Source organism: Haliotis rubra, unplaced genomic scaffold (genome assembly GCF_003918875.1).
Source record: "Haliotis rubra isolate DU_JTF1 unplaced genomic scaffold, ASM391887v1 Scf818, whole genome shotgun sequence".
NCBI lineage: Eukaryota > Metazoa > Mollusca > Gastropoda > Lepetellida > Haliotidae > Haliotis > Haliotis rubra.
This window is the reverse complement of record NW_025767544.1, coordinates 397,521-413,078: the sequence shown is the minus strand read 5'-3', so window position 1 is coordinate 413,078 and position 15,558 is coordinate 397,521.

Sequence of the window (15,558 nt, the reverse complement as noted above, 5' to 3'; positions counted from 1 at the left end):
GACCATGTGGGTAATCCGAAATAATTGTCCCGCTTTTACTTCATAGTTAATGCGGAAATCGACTTTTCTATAAATCTCTAATTAATAAACATTCTGTGTTTTTACTTATCAAAAATGTTGATAGACTAATACACTTTCAATTCAAAACAATTTTACACGTAATAGAGCACACTTGTACTGTTCAGTGCATAATTTCGAATTGCAGAATCGGAAAACCCATTCCATTTTAGTAGAACCCATTAGCTTTTCCAGAAGTTTAGCGAAGGGCTGGCTGGTTTCCTAGAATTGGTTGGAGAGATGTTCAGTATCAGTACCGAGCGCTGAGCGTACATGTTATACCGTATTCGTAATCACTGTACGAACCCACAAGTGCTTATAGGCACAGACCCGACAGTGCCACTTTATAGGATCATGTTTACTCCGCCTGTCACTAGTACTTCATTTCCAGAATCCTGAGAGGATACGTTAGTCCCAAAACTTTTTTCATGGTGTGCACCTGAACAAGGTCGGGTTAAAATTCGAAAATAACAATGAAACGTGTAATTGTGTTGCCAAAACATTCTATGATAGAAACCAGACTGAAAGCTGTTCTGGTATTATCTAAACTTAATTAATCGTTTTTCAAATGGGATGTCTGTCATGCCAGTAAAGGCTACGTGCCACAGGGATGTTGAATGTTTGAACAAAACGGACATTTAACTTTTCAGTCAGTAATGAGCAGATTCAAATACAGATGACAGATCTCATCGACCAAGGGCGAAACAAGGCCGTTTCATCCAAACGACTATGTGTACGAAACCGTAGTCAGAGTGCCTCTAAAATACGAAATAGGTTTCACAGTGCTTTGTGTTAGAGTTAGAGGGGACATACAATTCGTAACAGACAATTTGTAATCGATTACACAGGCGGAAAATGCATGCCGGACATCCAAGTATTATCCCACGATTAACGAATAGTGAGATGTAACGCAATAGGTAAACCTGAGCAAATCGTGACCACAGCCTGTTAATATCCTTGCAATATTCAATACTATTTTCCCAGGCAAATCAGTTGTGAAAACATACCAAAGGGTCACCTAGAATCACTGATGACACCCGGTGATCTCAAACAGGACATGTGTGAACAGCTCTACCAGTTTCACAATACTATTATTTATGCCACAGGAACACGAAACACGAAGAAGTTTGAATGTCTATCACAGTTATGGATAAATGTCAATCAAAATTCACTTTCCCAAAATTTCCTCAGCTCGTCTTGTCAGGAAGTAGATAATCCTGTAAAAGTGACGATTTCTCTTCTATTCCATACACTGATTAATTTTATTCAATGTGTCTATTAGATATATATATAGCCTGTTATTGTGCAATGTGTTTGTTTGTTTGCGCTCCCAAATTCCCAGCTATATGGCGGTGGTTTGTAAATAATCTTGTTTGGGCCAGACAATCCAGTGATTAACATTATGAGCATCGATCTACGCAGTTGGGATACGATGACATGTGTCTACCAAGTCAGCAAGCCTGTAAATCTTATACAAATCCAAGTCCTCTCTACTCTGCTATCAATCAGGGATATCTGTTTCAGTTGATGTTTTGGCGACACGCAGTTCTCTATGATGTCGGCAGATAGACGCTAAGTGACTGTCCGCTTCCTCCCATGTTCACCTGTTCCTGGTTGTCTTAGTCTTCTGCCCTTGGGGAAGCGACACAATGCTGAAACTTTAACCTACAGCCCGTTCACTCTTTCCGGCATGTACAGCTGTATTCGTCTCAATGAGGTCTCTGAGCTATTGAAGTCCGAAGGATGGCAAACCAAAGTAAACATTTGCTATTTCTAAGATCGACACAACCCATTTATTCAGTTCTCCCTGAGCAGGCTAATTTCCGATGTGATCGCTTAGAGGGATTTCATGCCGTTTTTAAGCAGCAATGTGATTTATCACGTTTTTCTTCTACAGGTTTTTATACGCACAACTCCCACCTGTTCAAGAATACTAATATCGGAAGTATTTTATGTTAAGAAATGTCTCCGTGGGAGATCCCAGCTTTATTCAACAGTTTTTACTGGGAGCGCAGGAGGCACTGAGGGAGTGTACTGTGCAATGTGTTCTTTGCTTTGATTATGTTTCTCTGTATTTTCTCGTGGGTTTAACTTCGGACTTATCCTACCAACTGAAGCTGAAATGTTTTGATATAACTGGAGTACTGTTTACAGCTGCATCACAGCCTACTCACTCACACATTATCAAAGCATTATTCAAACATTTCCTCAAGGTGAAATGTCTTCAAAATTAAACGACGAGACGGATGATAGCCTAGGGGTTAAAATGTTCGCTTGTCTAGCCAAAAATATACGGATTCTTTCCTTACATTGGGTAAACTAAGTGAAGCCCATTCTGGCGTTCCCTGCCTTGTTATTACCGGATTATTATCCTAAGCGGCGTAAAACTATCTTCATTCATGACCAATCAGCCAGATGTTCGCAGGATGGACACACTGGCTATCCACCATGTGATGGTGCATGACTCATTCGCATGTAGCTAAAAACATTGAAATGCACTAGGATGAAACAATTTTAAAATATATTTGTTGAATTTGAAATATTCTCATTGGCTGTCACACGGGAGGGTCTCAGTGAGAGAACTGTACGTCTGCCTCTTTCAGGAATACTAACCCATTCGCCCTGGCACCAACACGTTGTAGGAACCTAGCTACGAAACGCATTACAAAAGCTGTAAATATTTACCTTGGTCCCATGTGGGAAATCCTTCAGACTGTAGAAGACATAACTGTATCATGTGTAGGTGCAGTGGGATGTGCAGGAACGACGGGTGATCAAATATTGGCTCGTTTAGCCACAGAAAACACTGGTGGCCGCAATGCCATAAATAGATTGAAGATAGGTTTCCGTCTGGATAGTCTCAAAGCTTGTAATGTGATTCTTTTTGCTTCTAATTCTCCACATCAACCAGACACTGATTCACATTAGCTATTGTTTTTTGCATGGATTTGAAAACCAAGTGTATGATATTTAGCATGCTATTACATTTATGACATTTTTCGTTTGTGACAGTTTTCATATTCGTAGAAAGATTGTATGTGATCTTAAAATCATCGTAAAAGTATTTGTATAAATATTCCGAGAACTATGTACTGTGGAACCCAATAACACTAACGGATCGATCCGTTTCGAGTGAAAAACAAAAACCCGTTACCGGAAAAGCGCTTCATGAATAAAGAGTACAGGTCATTTCTATTATGAGAATATGGATAACACAATAATACTGCATTAGATAATATAACGCACTTGCGGAGTTCTGCTTTTTGAAGACTGCTGTCGGTGTAATCTAGTGATATTCAAATTTGGTCATGGATGTTCTGTTTTTGAACCATGAACAGCTGGAATGGATCAAGAGTTATATCAATTGTTTGCTTTAAAGATGTTTTTAGACATTCCGAGCAGCCATGACCAGGCTGATGTGATTTCAAAGGAGAAAAAAGTTTCCAAATGCACAAAAAACTCTTGCACAAAAGTTGTTTGACCATACAACATAAAGATTTTATGTTTGACATGTAAGGGACGTTATCAAAATTTGACACATTGGTGAACGAGTTTTGGTTTAAACCCATTCCCTGTTTTAATGTCTTTGTGGCGAGTGACGCAGAGTATTGTCATCTAGGTAAAATCGGATCTGAATATGGTCTGAAGAAATAGCATATGCACTAAGGCTACTTTGCTCTGTCGCTCTTTTTCTTTTGCAAATTCCAATAGAAATATCTTTTATGGAGAAGGATTGCGTTACACTGCTACAATTCTGTTATTATAGTTCATGGAGTGAGTTAATATTTAACGTCACATCAGCAATATCACAGCCATATCGTAACGAAAACAATTTATACAATGAAAAATGAAAACATTTTGAAGATTAAAACCTGTCGACGATGGACGGTAAAAATACTGGAGGATCACAGATATGAATATAATACTAGCATGTAAAACTAAAATATTTTGATTAAAGCAGACAATACAATATAAAACACGGGCTATAGATCGCCAACAACTAAAGGTAGATCACCATACTAGGGACCATGGAGACTTACATTACTTTTGCTACCTGCATGGACCCTAGTTGTATTTACACCATCCCTTCAGTCGCTGGCGATGAGTGAGTGAGTTAACCAAAATTCAACATAACACAAATACTACGATTAAAACGTATGGTTGAGCGAAATTGACAATGTTCCAGTTTGATGACGGCAGCCTGTATGTTTTCCAGGACGGACGAAACAAGTGAAGGACCGATATCAGCAACGTTCTATGCCATGGGATGTTGGCATGCTTCACGAGTCTTTTATTGTTAGTGAACAATAATCTTTGTCATGTTTCCACTTCCAGACTTGAGTTTATTTTCAGACGTAAAATGTCCTGTTAAGTGGGAACAAGAAATGTTTAACTGACGCTTAAAAAGGTTGTCTTCCTATATATTAAGACCGCATCCATGGTTTCCATCCGAGAGTCTACGAGACAGCGGAAGATCGACTGTTCTATCCCCCTGTCGCGTTCCGCCGATCGATGCTAAGGGATGGAACTTCTTGTTAAGTTGTCTGACTAAAAAATAAAATGAAACAAAGAATGGTCGTCTGGGTGTCAGTACTGTGTCCGGTTGAGGCACCCATGTGGCATGTTTTATCAGTGGACAAGCACTTAAAAAAACGGCAATAGTCCGGACTAACACAAGCCCCTGCACCAACACATAAATAACTATTTGGACACACGCGTGTCAACAATATGATCAAATCACGCCTTAAGACATCAAACTTTCTTTTTGTGGAGTTTTTAAACAACGCCATCCCAGTTATCATACTTTGTTTGTGCCAGCGCCATTCATTCAATGATAAGTGTTGGGCAGTCTCGGTACATTACATAATCTACATATGTACATTTCGATGCAAACTCACCCATTGACGGTTATGAGTGAAAAGTGACTGGTCTTGAGATGGAACGTGTTCGGTCCTGAGCAGTCTGAACCCATGTGTGGGTCGTCAGTAATGACCAATATGATTATTATTACTATTATTGCCCAGACGTGACTCTCGAAATAGCACTACGGTGATGGACCCATAGCGAGACCAAAATACGCATTTCTTGATCTTATAGAGGTTACTTTGATAAGCTGTCAACGAGTGTCTGGCGTGCTGGTTTTAATGACTTAATCATGAAATGATGCGTGCATCACCTTAAGGTCGTGGAACGTACAAATCCATACAATTATCCACAGTCCGTCAACGTTGGGACATAATTGGTGTGGGGATTATAGTTTATAATAATTCAGTGTTGGTACAAAAGATATATTTGCAGGTACATACAGGTTTTTTTTATTTATTTGTTTGTTGTGTCTAAGCAATTTTTCAGTTATACGATTGCGATGTGTACAAAATCAAGTCTAGACCCGACAATCCAGTGATGGACACAATGGGCATTTATCTACGCAATTGGGAAACGATGACATGTACCGCATTGAGCCCTGAGCTTCCCAACTACTCATTTTATTCCTCCATTAGATGAACAGAAACAGCCTCAGTCCTGGCGAAACTGTTTCCAAAATTAATTCATGCACACCGATTTCAAAGGTGTGGACCATTTTGCAAAGAATAAAAGGCAAAGGTTCAAAATCTGATGTTCGCCGTCTAAAAGATAGTGATAATTTAAAAACTGACAAATCTTAATTTACAAACAAAATTGGCGAAACTCTTGCCAAATATTCACAATTGGCAAATTATCCAGAGATATCAGAAACAGGAAAAGACAAAAGTTAATTTTGAAACAAATAACGGTGAAGACTATAATGAAGTGTTTTCATTCCATGAGCTCTACATACAGCTCTTGAGCAAGCATTGATACTGCAACGGGTGATGACAATATCCACTTACGACAAGCATGGGTTGCTAAAAACCAACCGCCATTACGGGATTAAAGCATGCCTGATTAATAAGATGCAAAAGGAATATCCATTAATTGTGTTTGACTTTTCCAAAAACGTTGGAAATCGCATGGCTCAAACTGTCAAATTTTCTTCATAAAGAAATAACAATCTGTAACTATGTCAGGATAGCATCATTCCCTGTCGGTGGTTTAAAATAAGTTTCAAAACTTTATGCATTGATTTTATTCCAATTCTTCCATCAGTATTTGATAAACTTACTGTGGTAGTGGGGTAGCCAAATGGCTCATAACGTTCGTTGCTCCGCAATGTTTGCTGCAGATCACAAGCAACTGACCATGGGGACTTACAATACCTTTACTACCTGCATGGACCCAAGCTGGATCCACACCATCCTTTAAACGCTGGTGAATTATTGAAATTTAGGCATTATAGTTACGATACGTCATGCTGAAGACACGGGCTTGATTCTCCACATGGTTTCAATGTGTGAAGCCCCTCTTGTGTCCGATATTGCTGAACTCTTAATTAGAAAAGAATTTGTCGACCATAAAAGCCTAATTGAGTGCAAACTGTATAGCCCAGTTTTGGGATGCTCCCCGACGTGATATGCATGGAATATGGCTACAATAGCGTAAAGTAAATTGAATGCTCACTCACTCGCCAAAGTCATAACTAAATTTGAGGAATTGTGCATTCTTTGAAGGACATTCTGAGTAAGCACCTACGTTTCCGTGTAATTTGACAATCGTAGTCTCTTTCCTTGCGCCGTCGGAAACAAAGTCAATTAGGGCATATAACTGTCAGGTTCCTTCTACGCGGAACACGTTTCTTACACAATAGGTGAAAAAAATCCGTTCCTGAAAATTAAACTGAATGGTTGATGAGTTTTCGCATGCTGGCAGAAATGTGAAATTTCCACAGAAAGGAAATATATCAATAATTTGAATTCAACAGCTTACAAATTGCGGTTAGAACTTGTGAATGAATAATGAATAAATTTAGGTCAATATTCTGCTTCACAACTATGAAAAACAGCAGGACCTACAATGAGGACTTCAATAAGTATCACATTCTTGGTGCATTTGTAAATGTAATGCAATTTCCAGTGTTTCTGATTTTGACTTTTAATGGCAGTATTGTTTTTGCCATTTACATGACAAACGTCAAAGACGTAATGAAACTGAACCCGCCAGATGCTTCCACTGTGAATGAGTTAATATTTATCTTCACATCGGCAATATTTCAGCAATATCGTGACGAAAACAATTAATGATTATATCTTATTCAATAAAAGTAGAAATTAAATCCTATTGACGTAGAACAGTAAAAGTACTAGTGTATCACAGATATCCATTTAAAACTAGTAAATAAATATAAAACATGTCAACTAGAAATGACAGGACAATGTAAAAACAGGCTATAGATTGCCAACAACTGAAGGTAGATCACCATACTAGGGACCATGGGGACTTACAGTACATTTGCTTCCTGCATGGACCCTAGCTGGTTTACTCTATCCCTTCAGCCGTTAGCAGTTTAGACACATTTAGCCATACATTAAAAACACACATATTCTACGATTGAAAAGGTTGGATAGATTTAAATTGACTTTGAATGTCTTGGGACTTACGTACACGACCACTGGAAGGGCATCTTTACGAAGCAAGGTCGAGAACTAAAATAGTCCGGTTTCCACCATTAACGAACTGGTGAGGAACTTCGTGGCCGCATGTGTAGCGCCACCAGTGTGGCGCCAAAGTTATTTCCCTTCAACCTGTTGGCTCGTGGTAACTATATTACTTGCATTTACCTCAAACGAAAAGGTGGCGTCTTGTCAAGAGGACTTTATAGATAAACTTGATCTATACTGTCATGGAGGGTATCACATGTCTTGAGCACCTTCATTAACAACTGAATAACATCTATTTGTCGACTTCCAATAAACGGTAAACATACTTTTTATTCGACCAGACTATACAAGTGAGTTTACAACCCGGATGTTGACTTACCTGTTCGATTTTGATTGGACTATGCACAAACTAAAGAAATTCCAGGCAGGTTCGAGAAGGATGTTAACTTCAATATTTGAGCCCGTTAGAGCTCTTGCCTCGGAGAAGGAGCTCGAAAGGGAATTTGATTTCTCAGTCTTAAAGAGGATGTGGGTTTGTGTGTTGTTGGTAGAGGTTTTAGTGAAGAAAAAATCAAATTCACCTCCGACCTGATTAATCCAACATCGGAGCCAGTGGAGATTTGCGATAGTGTAATCTCATCTCTAACACATTGATCAATTTCTCGCTCTCACTTCACGTTGTAGAAATGGTTGTCCAACAAATACAAGAATAATTAAAAAATTATGTCTGTTTTTACACCAGATAGGTTTAAAAGTTAGTATATAATGACATGCTGGTATTTGTCCCTCGGAAAATTCGAAAGGTGTCAGAAAGTTCAATTATGAAGTGCTTTCAACGTTTTGTGTCACACAAAAGAAAATGTCACTTCAACTTATGATACAGGATCATCAGTGATAGGATTTGCCTGTATTACGTGCGACGGTTAGACTGTATTACTATAATAAAAACTGTGAGTGTCCGAACACTCTTTCTGTGCAAACATGGCTCCCGATCAAAGGTTACCTCAAAACCCTTGACATTATCGATTTTTCCATCACAAGGAATAACTATTTTAAAGATTCACCCACGAAGGATATTTTAATGAAAGTGTGTTCTTAATTCTTGATTATTTAAAAAAAAAGGTTATTACACACCTTTTGATTGTAAAAGTTTGTATATAATAACACATTTTATATAATTAGTAGAAGAGCTGATAACTAAGTTTGTTTGTGGCGGAACCCATGAAGGGGTTTGAGCACTGTAAAAGTATTGTCCCCCGTCCCCCACCCATACCACCCACCCCGAATGGGTACTGAAAGTCCATACCAATCAAAACATGTTTGATCTACCACCGTTTTAACATAGAATAATATGTCATTTTTTTGGCTAAAATTCCTTACTATCGCCAGCAAATGAAGGGGAGATGTAAATCCATACGTGGGTACCTATGGTGGGTACCTATACAAGATTTTAAATATTCAGGAAATGTTGAGATGCATACACTGCGACAATTTATCTCGGGACGGGACAAATCTGCTTGGAGCACTGCAGATATTGCAGGGTAAAGTGGCTGTGCATCCAAAGCTCACATTCGCACCAACAATCAATGATGTTAGCGAACAATGTTGAAATAGAGCTGTGTTCCTATTAAAGGGGTGATCTCTTCACAGGGTCGTAAGAAAATGTTTTCTTATGGACATGAAGAATCATTCCAGTATTTAGTTCTTGAATAAGTGGGGTTTTGCGTTCCTTACATTGTTTTAGATATTTCTTTAGAAGACAAACGTGATAAATATCCATGCTGCTTGAAGCGTTTTTAAATCCATTTAATAAATCACATCAGGAATTAGACTGCTCAAAGATCAAGAATGGATGGATTGTAGCCGTGTTAGAAATCAAAACTGTTTTCTTTGGTTTGACACTCTTCTGATTTCCATAGATCAGAGACCCCACTGAGGCGAATACAGAAGGCGGAAGGAGTGGGTGAGCTGTAGTTTAAAATGTCAGCATTGTGTCGCTTCCGCAACGTGAGAAGAGTGATATGCCTTCAATGGATGAGCAATTGAGTACATTATGAATCAGTTGCAGTCTATCTGCCTTGCATTATAGGGAAATTCATGCTGTAAAAAAGGTCAAATGGAAGCGCTATCCATCATTGATAACAGTGCAGACAGGATTGGGTTTCTTATGAAATGGACGACTCTATACAATAACAGATCACATACTTGCCATGAAACAAACAGATTGGATTTGCAATGGAGCATCAACCGTGTTCCTTACAGTATAATCTACTTTCTGACTAGATGAGGAGATAAGGCACTTGAAACAGTCTATTTTGGGGTAATGTTTGAACAATAGATGTCAATTTCTTTATATACCTTCGACATGATTTTCACGATTGTTTAGCCTTTTACATCATATATGCAGCAGAGGGGAGAAGTTGCTTTGAGGGGGACCTGCCACCTTATAGCTTGTAAAAACAAAACAATCTTTCTTGTCTCTCTTTTTGATCGGATAAGGACTTCTAATCTTGCTATTTATTTAAGCGTAACTACAATGGAAAACTGAGACAGCTTACGCACACTTCATCTGTTTACGCACACTGTTTACATCATGTGGTTGCCTTCATAGCTGGGGTCTCTCTAAAACGTCAATGGAACAATGCAGTGACACGATTAATTAACATGTGATACCTTTACTAAATATTGAAGGTCACCGCGAGTAATTATACCATTCTCCATTTTCAACAGATTCCATTAGACATGCAAGGTGAATCGATGACACCAGGCGTATGCATAAATGGTGTGGGTATCCTGTCCTGCTTCGCGACGTTCACACAATTTACGAAAAACACCGCACAACAGTACGAGTGCAATACGACGTTGGTATTTGAACAAAACAAACCAGATAATCAAGTGATGGACCAGCAGGTCAGTTCATTTACAGATTTCGTTTATGATTAAAAACGCATGACTGAAGAAATTTCTAAAATGCAAATTGTATTGTTTGCAGATTATTTTAGTTTATTTTCAGTCATATCGAGCGTAAACTCTCAAACAGGGGAATATTTGTCTTAGCATTTATGTTCATCAAATGAATTTCCTAACAATATTTTTTATAAACATCCTGATTTAGAGCTCGCATGTTTACACTTATTCTTTCAGGACGCTACTGAATTACAATATAGAACGTCAGTGCAGAGAGACCGGCAAACTGGAAATGACAAAAGTTTACATGCTAATTTGTTAAAGCAGACAGCGGAAACTACAAATGTGACAAATCATTTTATTCTGTTGGGATATGAATAGATCATCCGTTTGATCCCTTGTGGATGTTGATTTATCATTCAGTCTGTCACGTTGGAAAGTTCTGGGTCAAGACGACCTTGTACAAGTACACTAAACATATCTTTACAAGCTTAAAGTCGAGATTCTGACACTGCATCCCCTAAGGGAACTCCATGCATTATTTCCGTCCTTGGAAAGATGTAATAGAGCGCCAACTACCGGAAGGTCTCGTTGGCTGCCATCACGAGGCTATCATATTATCCTAGCACAACAATCAGTACCCATAGTGTTTCTCAACATCCGTCTGTAAAACTATAACACAATGGTCGGTGTAAAGTACGAATATACCAAATATTGCATAGGGCTAAAATGGTGACTCTAGGTATCATAATATTTGTCCATTCTGACAGTCGAGGTATCGCCGTTTCTCACAACGCCTTTGTGATAAACAGAAATAGCGAGTCAGATATATAGCAATTCGCTTTTAAGTACTAACATTATAAAGAAAGAGAAGTTATTCACTTTATAACATTCCATAAGTGGCTACGCAATGGATCGCATGTGGTGACCTTGAATCGATTCATTGTGAAATAGTTTAAAGGTCCATGAAACTATTATACATTATACCTGTGGTAAAATGATATGCAAAGCACGATATTGTTAATATGAGTTGAATGAGTGTTTGATTTTATGTCGCTTTTAGCAATATTCCATCAATATCACAACGGTGGACACTAGAGATTATTCATGCATCTGAACCATCTGTAGAATCTAACCTGGGCATCCGCCGTGAGGATTAAATACTTCAATTGCTACCATTCGTTCAATGATAATGCTAAACAATGAAGATGTGTTCTCATGCTGTCAACCTCTGCGATGTACCTTGTTCTTCACAAAAATGTCGGCAATAGAGCTGACGGTGACGTAAATTCTGAAAGGAAATTCAAGGCCCACTTACCATAGCAATCCAAGCTGCTACTTAATAAAACTATAAGACATTGTATTTTATCAAATCATTTTTAATACTCATTACTATGATTTCTGATCAAACATAATACCTAGCATTATTCAGGGCTTGGGATTATAAAATCGGTTATTGTTTTCCATTTTTAAATTCATTTCAGACTGGTGTACATTTCAGGGTGGAGTGAAATTGATACTACAGCACTTACAAATTACAACACATGAGATAAATGTTGCATGACAGTGATCTACTGTAGGTTCTCTGAGTGTACAATTAAATCTACTTTGACATTTTGTAAAATTTGGCAATCCTAAAAGTTTTTCCTGGCTATATGCCTTTCGACTATTAAAATATCCCGTAGTATCTTCATGAATTCTGAGATATGTAATAGTTAATGCTAGAAGTAAATATAAATCTTTTACCAGCAAGTATAATGTTGTTGATAAAATCATAGTATTAAGTCCCAACAGGATTGTGAAATTTGAGAATACCAATTCAATGTTCAGAATGTTTTTAAGAAACGCTCTTAATTCATTCCAAAACGTCTGTACATATTCACAAGAAATAAAAACATGGACAATATATTCAGGTTCTGTTTTTGCAAAATGTACAAATATTTCTTTCTACTATTTTCATTAATTCTCTTTTGGTATATATAATCTTATGGAAGTCAAATAGCTTGATATCACGGGATTATAAAATAGTAACTTGGATCAGCTTGTAAGTAGAAAGAAATGTTTGTCTTTGAGTAAACACATTCGACTTCCTGAAAACATTCCAGTTTCAAAACTCCTTCCATACGCCGACCCTCACCTCAGATCTCCCCGCCTGAATGCACCAACTAACACCATCTGTAACATCATTGTAGAATTATACCAACCACTCCAACATCACTATATCAAACAGCACCACGCCAAGCCTGAAAGGACGCGCCAAGCAAGTATGGTCTTCACATGATGAATTTAAAGATGCCGTCAGTTGAAGTGAGAAGGTCACTTCATCAATACCAGCCTCAGATTTACCTTCGGAAAAGGGTTAAGCTGTCGGAATGGATTGTCCACTTTGACATGGTCACTCATTTTAATTAAAGCAATATCCCGATTAATTGATTACGGCTTGTAGGTCCGGCACCATCCGTCAGAACTAGGGCGCTGGTTTCCAGATTCACATGGCTTTATGTGTTTCTGATCGATGGGTATTTGTTAACAAGAAGACGTGAGGAAACAGTGTACAAAGGAGTGGTTGTGTTGTGTGGTTATGGCTTTAAATGAATATATGTCAAGAATGAACAAATATTACTAATACAGACAAGCACTCTATCTTCAATGCTATTGAAGTTGGCAGAGGTTACACCAGATATTGACGTTGTGCTCGGTTATTGAAACCTATTTATTATATTCTCAAAGGTGAAATACTGTAAATATTGGTGAAAAGAAAAATGGTATTTTCACTGAGTAGAATATCACTTTTGCCTGGAACTACTTTCTGCTCAATGGCTAGACTGTAGTTGGGTTGCGTGATAAAATGCAGACTTACTCGATACCTCGATCATTTATAAACAATGATCAAAATATAATAAATAGAATATTTTGTTAATGTTGTCAAATAACATGTATATTTTATCTCGTGATCTGACAAAGTTGATATGTTCAGTCGTGGACATATCAACTTTAACAGACCACTCGATGACATAAACATGTTATTTGACAACATTCACAAACTATCCTCTATGTAATTTCTTGATGATTGTGCTCCTAAATCTTGAACATGACCGCACTTGTTCACGTCATACGACGAGTACTACAAAAGGAGTCAATTTTGTTTGCTTTGAATAAACTAAACTTGGGTGTTGCGATATTTTATTTCATGTATATAGTACTGTTACCTTGACGAGATACAACCCTCAGTTTGACATAATGCTTACATCACTTCTGACGTAATGCAGATATCATTGTTACATAAGTCAGTGTTGTCATAAGAACGTTGCTGACGGGATACATGCATCTTTGTTAATATAAAGTAATAATTAGTCTTGACATAAGTCATGTGTGCACGAAATGCATGCACAGCCTTATATTAATACCATTTCCAGAAACTATATTCCATTCACAACGTTTTATGCATTTCGTTCAAACCAAATTTTTCGTCAGAGCGTTTTTCATGATGTGCCCGTGAACAAGGTTGGGGGTAAAATTCGAATTTACAATGAAACGTGTCAGTGTGATGCAAAAACAATTCTATGTTAGAAACCAGAATAAATGCTGTTCTGGTATTATCTAAACTTAATTGGTATTATCTAAACTTAATTGGTGTTATCTAAACTTAATTAAGCGTTCTTCACATGCGGCACGTCTGGAACAGCTATGTGCAATTGGTATGTGGAATGTTGGAACAAGACAGAGTATTGAGACACGAGCTTTTAACTTTTCAGTCAGTAATTAGCAGATTAAACTACATATGGCAGATGAGGATCTGATCAACCAGGGCGAAACAAGATCGTTTTATCAAAACGACTGTATGTACGAGACCATGGTCAAAGTACCTCTAATATGGGAAATAAGCGTCACAATGCTTTGTTCTAGAGTGAGGGGACAGACGATTCGTAATCGATTGCACAGATGGAGAATGCATGCCGGAGGTATTATCCCACGATTAACGAACTGTCCCACTACTGCAAGACGTTGGTATCAAGAGCGCCAGCGCTGGCCCAATCGTCGCTGGGTAAACGTTATGTCTCGGAGGAGTCCGTGCTTACCCTGGAGTTCTTTGACAGGCGTAACAGAGTTGGCGTAAACAGAAGTTAACGTTAGACAGAATTGTCGGTTTTGGGGTCATTCAGTAGTTGTGTGGGGTGAGATCACTGTACATGTCACGCCAAACATATGGATTCGTTCCTTACATTGGGTAAACTATGTGAAGCCCATTCTGGCGTTCCCTTCCTTGTTATTACCGGAATAATACAGTAGATGTGTGGGGTGAAATCACTGTAATTGGCAGAACACATATATAATTTTGTTTCTTTGTTGACGAACTCTGGAATTTTCAAGCTCTATGAGGGTGGTCAAATAATCGAGTTTGGGCCAGACAATCCAGTGATTAACATCATGACCATCGATCTACTCAATTGGGATACGATGACATGTGTCAGCCAAGTCAGCGAGCCTGTAAATCTTATACAAGTCCACATGATTCATACTGACAAACAATCTCATTCTTCACAGCGATCCTTCGTAGCCTAGTGGATAAAACCGCCAAGCTAGAGAGCAAAGGGTTGCAGGTTCGAAACCAGTTATCGCCACTGAAATATTTCAATAATGTGATATTTTACGATCAGTGATAGCAAGACAAAGATGTATCAATCATAACCTGATATGAGGTTTCGAAACGTGTACTTCAAAACCTAGGTTTAGAAATCATTAGTGCAAAGTCACAGCAGAGGTCTACCTGATTCTAGAAGGAACCTACTTTGCTACAGACAAAATCGGATATAGGTTTATAAATCTTATACAAGTCCTCTCTACTCTGCTATCAGTCAGGGATATCTGTTTCAGTTGATGTTTTAGCTGCACGCAGGTCTTCATGATGTCGGCAGATAGACTCTAATTGACTCTTTGGTTCCTCCCATGTTCACCTGTTCCTGGTTGTCTTAGTCTTCTGCCCTTGGGGAAGCGACACAATGCTGCTACCTTAACCTACAGCCCGTTCACTCTTTCCGGCATGTACAGCTGTATTCGTCTCAATGAGGTCTCTGAGCTA